At 46.6% G+C, this 14,231-nt stretch overlaps 1 protein-coding gene and 1 pseudogene across 5 annotated transcripts in view; one reads left to right on the forward strand and one right to left on the reverse strand.

Annotated features, from left to right (window-relative positions):
• Positions 1-1,525: 1,525 nt before the first annotated feature.
• LOC147054809 (aldehyde dehydrogenase family 3 member A2-like) overlaps positions 1,526-14,231 on the forward strand; it is a 42,886-nt gene continuing 30,180 nt past the window's right edge. For 4 of the 5 annotated variants that reach the window (XM_085916503.1, XM_085916506.1, XM_085916507.1 and 1 more), the window contains exon 1: positions 1,526-1,650. The gene's annotated coding sequence lies outside the window, so the exon portion shown is untranslated. Of the gene's footprint in view, positions 1,651-1,949; positions 1,976-14,231 lie in introns of all 5 variants that reach the window. The other variant, XM_085916504.1, reaches the window with a different exon arrangement.
• Positions 11,768-13,281, reverse strand: LOC147054810 (general transcription factor II-I repeat domain-containing protein 2-like; annotated as a pseudogene).

Below are 14,231 nucleotides of genomic sequence, written 5' to 3' on the forward strand. Positions count from 1 at the left end.
GTCTCCATTCAACCATTGTACTGTAGTGTGTGTCTCATTCACTGCTCTTTCCCATTGTTATCTTGTTATTCAGCGAAACGCCTCGGTGTTGTGTGGCAATGCATTGCTCACATTTAGGCTACAGTACATCCAAAACAGTGCTGCTCAGATCCTGATGAGGGTGCGGAAAAGCGACCACACCACACCCATCCTCCGTTCTCTGCACTGGCTCCCCATCAAATTCGGAACTGATTACAAGATCGCCCTGCTCAATCACCAGTGTATCCTCAGACATGCTCCCCTATACCTCAAAGAACTCCTTGCCCCAAAACCTGCCACCCGATGCCTCCGCTCATCCAACTCACACCTTCTTGACGTCCCGAAAACCAAGTTGCGCAGCATGGGCCTTCTGCCATGCAGCCCCCACACTGTGGAACTACCTCCCCGACCACCTAAGAGCACCCCAATCCACTGACTTTTTCAAAACCAGACTTAAAACTCACCTCTTTACCCTAGCAATTCCGTAATCCTGTTTTCCGCATCTTGGTTGTCGTCCAGTTGTTTAATACTTGTCTTTGCTTTGATTTCTTGTCTATACTTGCTATGTAGCACTTTGAGATTCCTCCGAATGTAAAGTGCGTGACAAATATAATTTATCATTATTATTATTTAAGCCAACAGTTGTTTGCGTGGCCAAAAGGTAAGAATAGGGCCCATAAATGAACCATTTTTGTCCTCAAAGCAAACTAATTTCAGGCCTGTTTTGATTTATTTTTATTTTTTTCCACAAGCTCTTCAAAGATCTGTTTTTTCCAACTGTTATGCTGATGATAAAGGATTTGCAAAAGGGTAGGTGTGATTGTCATCTCTTTTGATATACGTGTAGAATGTCAATACTACATCGGTGGCAAATAAAGACGCAAAACATTCTTACTAAAAGTTGTTCAGTTGTCCATGCAAAACTGACAAGTAGACCAATAGATGAAACAAAGAATGTCCGTGAGTTAAATGCTATCATACAGTTAAAGGCAGGCAAGCTAATTAAAATCAGCACCAATGTAACGGTAAATTATTAACTTTCAAACAACGCGCAGGGAGCAATCCAGGCTGTTGTATACTTATTTTCCTGTCTGATACTGAACAAATAATGAAGACAAACAACAGCACGGATGCATTCATGTGAATGCCCTCTTGAGAGGTCCAGTACACAGGTAAAGTTAGCAAGACATTGGCACACTGACTGGTGATATTTGTGGCTTGCAAACATAGAAACTCATTTATTGTATAATGTTAAATTACTGTACTTGTGACATAACTATTGACATATATTTGGCATTTCTGAAATTACTTCACACTTGGTCTTTAAAGTATTGTCACTGAACATAAATACAGACTATGGCACATGCATAATATCTGACATATTTACTGGGTTTGGACATTTGACTTTTTTTTTTTTTCAACATTATGACTATACACCTACAGTTATACATAAAGATTGGGTTGTCCCCTGAAAAGAGTTTCTGTCACTTTAAGACGTGGGACGGACAGTGAACAACAAGCTTCAGTCTGTTACTCAACAACACTGCAGCCCATAGGAAATCTGATCTTCTTTCTGATAAGATCTCTCAAACGATTTTCTTTCCACAGAGACACAATTTGAATTGCATTAAGGTAAGTTCCATTAAATTACAAAATAATAGTGAAATGTCCTACATTGAAATTGCATTTTTAAAATCTGAAATGATCTGACATGACAGTTCTGCCATAATATGCTCAAAATTAAGAAAATGCCCCAAATATTTGGATTGGTAAATAGTGTACGCATAAAGTAAAGCACAACTCAGCCTAATTGTTATGCCATCCGTTATGTATAGAGTACACCAGGGATGGGCAAATCATTTTGCAAAGGGGTCCACATAATAATAATTTAATTTTCTGATAAGATTTCTCCAACGATTTCCTTTCCACAGAGAGACACAATTTCACTTGCATTAAGGTAGGTTCCACTAAATGACTAAATAATAGTGAAATGTCCAACATTGAAATTGCATTTTTAAAATCTGAAATGATCTGACTTATTCGTTGCTCTTGTCTATTCGTTTTTACCCTTTGTGCTATTTGATTGTAAGTGTTGTTAGGATACGGATTTTTAGCTATTGATCTGACTCCAAATTGCGATCAACACTTAACACAAGTTGCTATGTCCCAATCCACACACTGGCGCACCTAACAATTTTGCGAGTTCGTTCTGTCAAAGAGAAGACCAGTAGATCAATCAGACCAAATTTACCAATTGTTTATTCCTAACAAAGCGCACTAATACAGGCCTGGGTCCCGGGTCCCTCACACTAAAACACGTGCGTTTTTGTGACCACCAAAAGACGACACATTCTTCCGGGTTTCCCAGTTTTAAAGATACACAATATGAATATTAAAACATGCAAAACATTGTGTGATGATTGGTCGATGGCCATCTCCTCCCCGTCGAGGTGTTATCAGGCGGTTGGTTTTTTTCCTCTCGAAGCCCAACCACCTGGACGTAGTGTTGTTCTTTGTTCTCGTTCCTCACCGACCTTGAGGTGTTATCGTCCAGTACTCCCTTCGTCCCGTACCGTCCCGTACTCTCTTCGTCTGGTACTCCCTTCCTGGGCCTCCCTGTTCCACAACTCTTAGAAGAAAGCAAGGTCAGGCAGTGTGCTTGCACATTCTTCACCCCCACCAATCCACACAAGGACTCCAATACTAGATATTATATTGATATGATTATAAGTTCAACACAACCTCAAAAAATATGTTTGCAAACTGCTGAAAGCACATTTCCCTTTAGTGTTGTGTACTGTGTCTAGTCACAGTGGGACGGTGGGAAACGTAATTTCGATCTCTTTGTGTGTCTTAACGTGTGAGGAAATTGACAATAAAGCGGACTTTGACTTATGAAGTCAGACACACGGTCTTATGAAGTCAGACACAGTAAATAGTGTATGCATAAAATAAAGCACAACTCAGCTGAATTGTCATGCCAGCCTTCATGTACATAGTACAACAGGGGCGGGCAAATAATTTTGCAAAGCGGTCCACATGAGAAACTGAAGCACTTGCCGAGAGCCAAGCGAACACTTTAATCTCAACCCTGAGTTTGTATGTAAAAAACAAATTTACAAACAGTCATGTTGCACGGTTGAGGACCGAAACAGTCATGCGAGGTATGAGTACAGTGCTCTTTATTAAATGTATTGTGTTCCTATTCTTTATTAATGTATAAAAGCTAAGGCCTTCACACATGGTATTCTACACACCTGACTTTCTTCTTTTTGGTGATCTTCTACGTCTTCATTTTTTATTGATTTTCACCTTTCCAACCTCAACGTATTCCAAAAATTCATAATTCACCCTAACCCAATGGTGCATTCAATGTGAACATTTACATTCTTCTCATCTAAAATTCAAAACATTCAGCTCATTCAATTCAACTTGGTGTATGTTTTCAACATGCCTCTAATTGCCAATTACCAAATATTTCCCCTTTTAAAATATCCACAACAATTAAAACAAGTATCATTTATTTTGTGTTTTTCCCTTATGTCGAACTTTTTTGACCAAAGTTCATTTAATTCAGGGCTTTTTCTGTCTTATTCTTAAATAGCGTTTTTTCACATTTTTGGGAGACCAAAAATTCACAACATTCACTATTCATTCTCTGTGGCATATTCAAAATTTCACATTGACATTGTTCTCATTTGAGTTGTTTTTCTTTTTCTCTGCTAATTTCTACATTTCTTTTACTGAAATTCCCACTGACCAAAATTGCTAAATATATATGCAACATATCCACAAAAATCTAATTATTATTTTTCATTTTGTATTTTGTAAATGTAATGTTCCATCCATCCATACCGTTATTTACTTTTGTTTTTTTTTTGACTGATTCAACCCCGGGCGGCTCGGTGGCGCACTGGGTAGCGGGTTCAGTTCCACCTCCGACCCTCCCTGTGTGGAGTTTGGATGTTCTCCCCGTGTCCGCGTGGGTTTTCTCCGGGCACTCCGGTTTCCTCCCACATCCAAAAAACATGCTTGGTAGGCCGATTGAAGACTCCAAATTGTCCCTAGGTATGAGTGCGAGTGCGGATGGTTGTTTGTCTCTGTATGCCCTGCAATTGGCTGGCAACCGGTTCAGAGTGTCCCCCGCCTACTGCCCGATGACGGCTGGGATAGGCTCCAGCACGCCCGCGACCCCCGTGGGGACAAAGTGGTTCAGAAAGTGGATGGATGGATGATTCAACACCTTCCATTTTTAAACTATTCTGGGGCCAATAATTGCCACTCATCAGAATCCTTTTTTGTTATTTAAAGCAAGACATGATTTGGACCTTCATTAAATGTTTTCATAACTCTTATGATGAAACATCAACTTACAACTAATATACCGTAATTTTCGGACTATAAGTCGCGGTTTTTGTCATAGTTTGGGTGGGGGGGCGACTTATACTCAGGAGCGACTTATATGTGATTTTTTCCACAAATTTTCAAAATTCAAAAATCCGCGATATAGTGAAACCGCGATAAACGAACCGCGATGTAGCAAGGGATTACTGTCATTTGAACTGCAAGTGACGTCACCCGTGCCACACGGCGGTTGTTTACATAAAAGGCAAAGGATTCGATCACGGGATGACGAAGGGCCCCACGTATTACCGGCATCATTAGCGGCTTTATTTGTAAGTGACACAGAGGACAAAGAGTTTGAAGAATTTAATGATTTGGAGTGACACAGAAGGTTTGAAAAACTATTATGGCTTTCGGTCCTTCTCGACGGGAGCTCTCTTTCACCTCCGTGGATGGAAGTCAGGGGCCGGCGCTCGGCCGGGTGGCTGTTCGAGGACGGTGGATGGGGCTCGGACATGGCTTTTACGCACGCTCGGTCCTATTTATGGAGCTCTCTTCCACCTCCGTGGCTGGAAGTTCAGTAGTTGTTGGCTCGTTGAACTCTTGTTTTGTTAAATAAAGAGCCGTTTACCAAACCCACGTCTTTCCCACGCTACAATATAGTTATATACTTGATCTCTGCAGCGCACGCGCGGCGTTGTTGACATATAGAACGAGGAATTTGATCGATGGATTTAATGATTTGGAGTGACACAGATGGTTTGATAATATTGTTTTAAAATGATAGTTATTTGAAATATACTTTATATATAAAGTATATTTATACTTCTGCGGCTGCGTACTCCCGGGGCTGGACCCGGCGCGCCGGCATCGGGGGCGCAGCTGTTGCTGCTCACCCTTCTTCACCATCTGGCTTTCGGCTGCGGCAAATGCCTCCACTCATCTCTGGGATCTGCCACTTCTTAGCGTCTGTCATGATTCTCCATTACACGCCAGCGGAGCTTCGCTGGCTCATTCCCACACTTCCTCCTTTCGGCGAGCTGGTCAACGCACTTTGGCCCTTCTACGCCTGTAACTACATCCATTGCAGATCTTGCGGAAAATTCTTCTGGACTTTAAACATCAAAGACTGTATTCCAACACTATGGACTGATCGCAGCTCACACACCGGCTTCCACACTTCCTCCCTACGTCATCGGGTCCGAGGTGAGCATATGCGGCGCATACGCGGCATTGTTTACATCAAGCACGATCGATGGATTTAATGAATTGGAGTGACACAGATGGTTTGATAAACGTGTGATTTATGTAATACTTACTTGAATAAGTCTGAATGTTACGTCAGGCCCGTTCTCAGCTCGTTTGTGTATATGTCACGTTAGCATATCGTATCGTTTAGCCTGTTGTTGCTGGTTCATGTCTGTTTTTGGTGTTGGATTTTGACAAATAAATTTGCCCCAAAAGTGCGACTTATACTCCGGTGCGACTTATATATGGTTTTTTTCCACTTTATTGTGCATTTTATGGCTGGTGCAACTTATACTCCGGAGCGACTTATAGTCCAAAAATTACGGTAATGGTACCGTTGTGATGGCCTGGTGGTGTTTGCTTTTACTGACACAAAAAAATCTTTGAACCCTGCCACACAAAAACACTACAAATGTGCTGACATGCTTGAGAGCAGACATTGGCAAACTACAGCCCGCGGGCCACAAACCTGAATGAATTATATTATAAAAAATGTTTTGGGTCATTTTCCCTGCAATGATTGCATTTCCATTGTAGATGGGTCAAGCCTGCCCACGCATTTATTCTCGGAAGTCGTGCCAGAAAGCTCATCGCACACTCACAAGTACGTGTACGTACTCAATAGTACGGACCCGGCGTAGTCCACACTCTATTTTTATCAGTGCCGAGATTGCATTTTGAGTGTGGGCACTCTGTCAGCTTTCTCGAAATTCACGCGCTGAGCTTTCAGATAGTTTTACGCTAAAGTAGGGTGACCAGACGTCCTCTTTTTCCCGGACATGTCCTACTTTTGAGACCTAAAAAAATGTCCAGGGGGCATTTCAAAATCGTCCGGGATTTTGTTGGACTGCCTCAATCATAATATATGTACAGTAGACTACAATAGAATTTCCACTCTGTTCCACTTCACTGAATTCCAGGTTTTTCTGTATCGTTCGCAAATAAGTCACGCCCTTCTCCTCAAATTTAGTTACTTTGCTACGAAGTAGGGCGGGCTGGCCAGTCTACACCGAGTCTTTACAAGCAATGCCGAAATGAAAATACTCAGGGCTGTGGAATAATTGGAACTGCAACTGACGATGAGTCTGACGTCAGCGCCGCATATACTTCCGGATTCAGCGGAGTTGTTTATAAGTGACACAGTGGACGAAGATTTCGATGGATTTAATGATTTGGAGTGACACGGATGGTTCAATAAACTTGTTAATTATGGTATAGTTATTTGAATAATAATATGTTACTTTTGTCAGGCACGTTCTCAGTCCCTTCCCCCTCAAAAGCGAGTCCAAATAATCTGGATCCCTCTGCAGTGCGGTCTCCTGGGTAACGACCAAGCTGATGAAGAGGCGAAAGCCGGTTCATCGCTCCCCCAAACTTAAGGGCAACTGGACAAATCCACTAGACATGCCCTCATCCGTGAGGCCTTTAACCCTTCCCCTCTTGAACACCCTTGACTAATTGATTTACACTTCCATCGCTACAACCCCTTCGAAGAAGTTGAGTTGTCAGAAAAAAAAGACCTTGTCGACCTCATTCGTTTCTGATCTGGACATCACCCGGCCCTGCGTAGGTGACCTTCGATGACATTTGTGCGGCGAGGAAGACGAAACAGTTGAACACCTCTGGCTTAGGTGCTCAGCGGAGATGACTGAGCGGTATTATCGTCAACTCGGCCAATCCTTCGGTGAACTTCTCAGCCTTCCAAGCGCCATCTAGCGCTAGTGTTTAAAATGACTTATTTAACAGAATCAGACTCACGATTGTGAGCCAAGGCGAGAATCAAATGTAAGTAATTTATTCCGCTGTCGTAGAACATCCAAGCTGGTCTCTCTGAGAATAACGGCTTTCATTTTTTGATGCAACAGAGAGAAAAGGTAACGGGGCTAACTAATGATTTAATGATTAATAAACATATTAATAACCTAATAAATATTCACATCACATTTAGTCTGAAAGTATTTTTTTCTTCTCTGTTCATAAATAAATACTTTGTTGCGATACTTCTGACAGTTTGCATGTGACTGACGGCTGTAGAGTGACTGCAGAGTGCGCATGTGTGAGGAGTTGCTTGAGGGGAATTAGGAAGAAGGTTGGAGCAGCTGAGAGGCCTATCTGCATCTAAATGGCAAAAGAAGCAAGGAAAAGAGTGCAAAATAAAACAAGGACTGGAGTGCATAACCACTGTCTCCTTGTTGTGTGTGGTTGGTCCGCTGGCCTCCTCCATTGACGTGATCGCGTAGGCCATCCTTGGAGAAAGCCTTCCCCCTCCTGGTTAGTTTGGCGCAAGCAGGAACAGACAACAATTTTCTCCTGCCTTCGTACACAAAACGGTATCACCTCTGTTTGTCTGTGTTGAGTGTCACGAACAGGGCCACCAAATGTGGCTTAGACCAAAAAGGGGTTTATTGGAGGGAAAGTGGTCGTGGAGAACAGGATGACAGGAGGCTACAAGGATTTCAACAGACAGGCATAGTAACAGACCGGGCTACGGCAGACTACATAATAGGCAACAGACATATAGCGTACTGGTAGGGCAAAAGAACTGACACTGAGGGCTGGGTGTGCGGGTTTATAAGGAGTGGGTAACAAGCACTGAGCAGGTATGGAGAAAGCCGCAGGTACGGGCAATATAATGATAGCTGCTGACAGGACGGGAGGGGCAGGAGGGATGAGCTGTTCACAGTCCGGGTCACACGGATGCGTGCCTCCCATCCATCCATCCATCCATCCATCTTCTTCCGCTTATCCGGGGTCGGGTCGCAGGGGCAGCAGCTTTAGGAGGGACTCCCAGACCTCCCTCTCCCCAGCCACTTCATCCAGCTCATCCCGGGAGATCCCAAGGCGTTCCCAGGCCAGCCGAGAGACATATTCTCTCCAGCACGTCCTGGGTCGTTCCCGGGGTCTCCTACCGGTGGGACATGCCCGGAACACCTCCCCAGGGAGGCGTCCAGGAGGCATCCCGATGAGATGCCCGAGCCACCTCATCTGGCTCCTCTCAACGTGGAGGAGCAGCGGCTCTACTCCGAGTCTCTCCCAGATGACCGAGCTTCTCACCCTATCTCTAAGGGAGAGCCCGGACACCCTGCGGAGGAAACTCATTTCGGCCGCTTGTATCCGGGATCTCGTTCTTTCGGTCACGACCCATAGCTCGTGACCATAGGTGAGGGTAGGAGCGTAGATTGACCGGTAAATCGAGAGCTTTGCCATTTGGCCCACTCTCTCTTGACCTCAACGGACCGATACAGAGTCCGCATTACTGCCGACGCTGCACCGATCCGCCTGTCGATCTCGTGCTCCATCCTGCCCTCACTCGTGAACAAGACCCCCAGATACTTGAATTCCTCCTCTTGGGGCAGGATCTCATCCCCGATCCGGAGAGGGCATTCCACCCTTTTCCGACGAGGACCATGGACTCGGATTTGGAAGTGAGAGCTGGAGACCACGGCCTGAAGAAGCCAACAGCACCACGTCATCTGCAAAAAGCAGTAACGCGATGCTGAGGTCCCCAAACCGGACCCCCTCAACGCCTCGGCTGCGCCTAGAAATTCTGTCCATAAAAATTATGAACAGAATCGGTGACAAAGGGCAGCCTTGGCGGAGTCCTACCCTCACTGGGAAGGAATCAGACTTACTGCCGGAAATGCGGACCAAACTCTGGCATCGGTGATACAGGGACCGAACCGCCGTTATCAGTTGGCTCGGCACCCCGTACTCCCGAAGCACCCTCCACAGAACCTCCCGAGGGACATGGTCGAACGCCTTCGCCAAGTCCACAAAACACATGTGGACTGGTTGGGCGAACTCCCATGCACCCTCGAGGATCCTGCCAAGGGTGTAGAGCTGGTCCACTGTTCCACGGCCAGGATGAAAGCCACACTGCTCCTCCTGAATCCGAGGCTCGACCTCCTGACGGATCCTCCTCTCCAGCACCCCGAATAGACCTTAGTTCATAGTTCATTATAGAAAATCCGTGTCGAGCACAGAAGTCCAACAATAGAACACCGCTCGTGTTCAGATCGGGGGGGGCGTTCCTCTCAATCACGCCCTTCCAGGTCTCACTGTCATTGCCCACGTGAGCATTGAAGTCACCCAGTAGAACGATGGAGTCCCCAGAAGGAGCGCTCTCCAGCACATCCTCCAGGGACTCTAAGAAGGGTGGGTACTCTGAGCTGCCGTTTGGTGCATAGACACAAACAACAGTCAGGAACCGTCCCCCCACCCGAAGGCGGAGGGAGGCTACCCTCTCGCTCACCGGGGTGAACCCCAATGTGCAGGCACCCAGCCGGGGGGCAATAAGTATGCCAACACCTGCTCGACGCCTCTCACCGTGGGCAACACCAGAGTGGAAGAGAGTCCAGCCCCTCTTGAGAGGGCTTGTACCAGAGCCCAAACTATGTGTGGAGGCAAGTCCGACTATGTCTAGTGACTAGTGTCTAGGGGTGGGCAAACTTTTTGACTCAAGGGCCACAATGAGTTCTAAAATTTGACAGAGGGGCCGAGTCAAGAACAGATGGATGGAGTGTTATATAAATTACACACAGGATTTGACCTTTTAATGATTAATTTAATTACATTTCAGTTGAATAAACACAGCAGGAAAACTCACCATCAGTTTCAGTGGGAACAGTGTTGTTGATCTCCCTGTTTTGTCAATGCATCAAAGTCTGGAGTAAGTTTTGTTGTAGCGATTCTCAGGATAGATCCGGGGAAGATGGACGACAACCTTCACGCGGTCTTCCCTGTGAGTAGCAAGGTCAGGGTGCAAAACCCGCTTGTGAAACTAATGTCGACAAACAAACGCAGAGCACGCAGAGCCGGCAGACTGAAGAATGGCGGACGGGCAGCCATCCCGACCGTCGAAAACCGAGGCCTGTCGGTGCTTCAACTTAATGTCGAGGGCCTTACCATCGCCAAACTCGAAGTCCTACGGCACCTGGCCGACTCCAACGGGGCCACGGTCCTGCTCATACAGGAGACGCACTGCACGACCAACAACATCCTCAAGATCCCTGGGTTTCATCTCGCTGGGTCCATCAACACCAAGCAGCACGGAGTGGCAACCTTTGTACGCACTGGAATAAGCTGGGCAGCCTGTAGCCAATCCCCACCAGGCTCCAACATCGAGTGGCTGGTTACCAAAATCCAGGAAACCTTAGTCATCAACGTTTACAAGCCCCCAACATCGGAGCTAACCACAACGTCAATCCCATCTGCAACTGCACCCGCAATCTACGCAGGCGACTTCAACTGTCAGCACACAGACTGGGGGTACAACAACTCAACACCTAGCGGAGTGGCGCTGTGTGAATGGGCTTCCAACACTGATGCCCAGCTGCTGTACGACCCCAAGGAACCCCCAACCTTCTTCTCTGCACGCTGGAACACCGCCACCAACCCGGACCTGGCCTTCGTCATTTGCCGCAGCAACGACCCAAGACCGGAGAGGCGTGTCCTTGACAGGTTCCCCCGCTCACACCACCGACCTTCCATCATCAAAGTCCCATCACTGGTGGAACCGGTGCCAGGGAAGCCTGTGAAGAGATGGAACTTCCGAAAAGCCAACTGGGAGACGTATGCTGAGGAGACGGAAAGTAGGTCAGCCGGCCTGCCAGACCCAGAGTCCACAGATGTGGATGCAGCCTATGCAACCTACTGCCAGATCCTCCTGCGTGCGGCAAAGAAGAGTATCCCACGTGGATATAACAGGAACTACATCCCAGGCTGAGATGAGGAGTGTAGCTGTCTCCTGAGGGAACATCAGAGAGCTAGCTCTAGAGAAGAGGAGGACGCAACGGCAGCAGCACTGCTCGAAAAGCTGGACTTCTCCCGCAAGGCGAGATGGACAGAAGTTGTTGAATCAATTAACTTCACCCATTCCAGCCGGAAGGCGTGGCAGACCATCAACCAGCTCACAGGCAGAAATACATCAGCCCACAGATGCCCAGTCACTGCAAACGCAATCGCCTCCCAACTCCTGAAGAATGGCCGCTTCCCGGAAGCAGACAAAGACCTTGCACGACTGATATCGCGTGAGGTGTCCTGGGACAAGAGATGCTGGCGTGGCTCCACGACACTAAGTTGGAGCTCTGATGTTACACGAAAGAAGAAGAAGAAGAAGAAGAAGGATAGATCCGAGGTGTTGGTCAGTTATCCTGGATCTGTGACGGGATTTGTTCATGTTCATAACACTGAATGTCTGCTCACATACATAGGTCGAGCCAAACAAGCCCAGCATCCTCTGTGCTGTCCTCCGTAGGTTTTAAAAGGTGGCTTCGTTCAGTGAAGCATAAAAGTCATTAAGTTTAAGAGTGTTGAACCTTTCCTTCAAGCTGGCGTCAGACTGAAGATCGATCAGTCCCAATTGCACCTCATGTGGTACTGTTTCAGGGTCTTGTGAGAAGGGACATGACACGAGCTGAAGTGACTCTTCAATGTTTTCAAAATCAGAGAACCGGCGACTGAATTCTCTGTGCAGGTCATCCAGTGATTTGCTGTATTTCTTTGCATATCGCGTCGCCTCTTTCTGAGTGTCAAGTGTGGCGAAATGAGTGAAGGATGCGTTCGCAACTTGTCTGGAGAATAAAAGGAGCTTAAACGCTGTAACATGTTTGTACATGTCATGCACAAACTGATCTTTCCCCTGCAGTTTCACATTCAGTTCATTCAAGTGTGAAAATACATCCACAGCAAACGCAAAATCACAAAGCCAGTTCTGGTCTCGTAGCTCAGGAAATTCGTTAGATTTCTCATTGAACTCTAAAAATGCGCCGATCTCTTCTTTCAGGTCCCAAATGCGTTGAAACAGTTTGCCCAAACTTAACCACCGGACACGAGAGTGGTAAAGTAAGTCCTGATGATCCGCATCAATTTCCTCCAGTAACGTGATGAACTGACGATGCTGGAGTCCCCTTGCGCGTATAAAGTTCACAAGTTTTACGACTGGATTCACAATATGGTGAAGCTGCAATAAAGACTTGCAAAGTGATTCCTGATGAATGATTCAGTGAAGAAAAATAACATTTTGTTCAGGATTTTCCTCTTTTACTTTATCCTGGATTCGTTTCAGCAGCCCAATGTTTTTTCCTGTTAAATTTGGTGATCCATCCGTCGTGATATTGGCAAGTTTTCTCCAAGGTAGTTTATGTTTCTCGATGGCAGCAGACACCTTGTCATACAAATCCTCTGCCCGCGTTGTTCCCTTCAAAGACTCCATGGTCAAAAACTCCTCCGTTATCTCAAAGCTGTCATTTATTCCTCAGATAAAAATTAGGAGCTGCGCTGTCTCTTTGAAATCATTACTTTCATCAAGTGCAAATGAATATAACTGAAAGAACTCTGCCTTTTTGTTTAGCTGGCTAGCTATATGTTCATCAATTAGTTCCACACGGCGAGTCACAGTCCGACGTGACAAACTGATTTTTTCAAACTTGCCTTGACTTTCCGGACACAGAACACCTGCAGTCTCCACCATGCAGTCTTTCAAAAACTCACCTTCGGAGAAAGGCTTGCTAGCTGCTGCTAATTTGAATGCCAGCAAAAAGCTTGCCTTGGTAGTCGACTCCTGGAGCGCAGTTTGCCGGTGAAAAAAGTTTTGCTGGGACAGTAAATTGGCTGCCATCCTCTCAGCCGTAGCTGCCCGTTCTTGCGCCGACAGCTTGCTGGCATAATTGACATGCTTCGTAGCAAAGTGACGGCTAATATTGTACTCCTTAAAAACCGCGACACTTTCTTGGCATATCAAGCATACAGCCTTTGATCGGACTTCTTTGAAAAAATATTTTGTTGTCCATTCTGTTTTAAACACTCGGCACTCACTGTCGACTTTTCTTTTCTTTGATAAACTCATGTTTGTTTTTAGGAGGAGGAAAGCTTTACCGCTGAAACCAAGAAGGAGAGTGCTTCTTCTGGGAAAAGCTTAACCGGGAAGGGGGGAAATGCTCAAGGACGCCATCTATTGGGAAAATGTGGGCATTACAGGGGAAAGTAAATGAACAAGGTTCGCCAGTATATTTTGATATAACTGGGAGATGTTTGGCGGGCCGGATTAAAAAGACCAACGGGCCGTATATGGCCCGCGGGCCGTAGTATGCCCATGTCTAGTCTTGTCGGAACTTTTCTGCCTCACACACCAGCTCGGGCTCCTTTCCAGCCAGAGAGGTGACATTCCATGTCCCCAGAGCCAGCCTCTGCAGCCGGGAATCGGACCGCCAAGGTCCCCGCCTTTGGCCGCTGCCCAGCTCACTTTGCACCCGACCCTTTGGCCCCTCCTACAGCTGGTGAGCCCATGGGAAGGGGGACCCACGTTTTTTATTCCGGGCTATGCCCGACCGGACCCCATGGGCAAAGGCCCGGCCACCAGGCGCTCGCCTTCGAGCCCCACCTCCAGGCCTGGCTCCAGAGAGGGGCCCCGGTGACCCGCGTCCGGGCGAGGGAAAACTAGGTCCATATATTGTACTCGTCATAGGCATCTTCTGAGCCGTGCTTTGTCTGGCCCCTCACCTAGGACCCTTCTGCCATGGGTGACCCTACCAGGGGCATGAAGCCCCAGACAACATGGCTCCTAGGATCATAGGGGCACGCAAACCCCTCCACCACGATAAGGTGACGACTCACGGCTATCC

This window comes from Syngnathus leptorhynchus, chromosome 7 (genome assembly GCF_054491065.1).
Source record: "Syngnathus leptorhynchus isolate UIUO chromosome 7, UIUO_Slep, whole genome shotgun sequence".
Classification (NCBI taxonomy): domain Eukaryota; kingdom Metazoa; phylum Chordata; class Actinopteri; order Syngnathiformes; family Syngnathidae; genus Syngnathus; species Syngnathus leptorhynchus.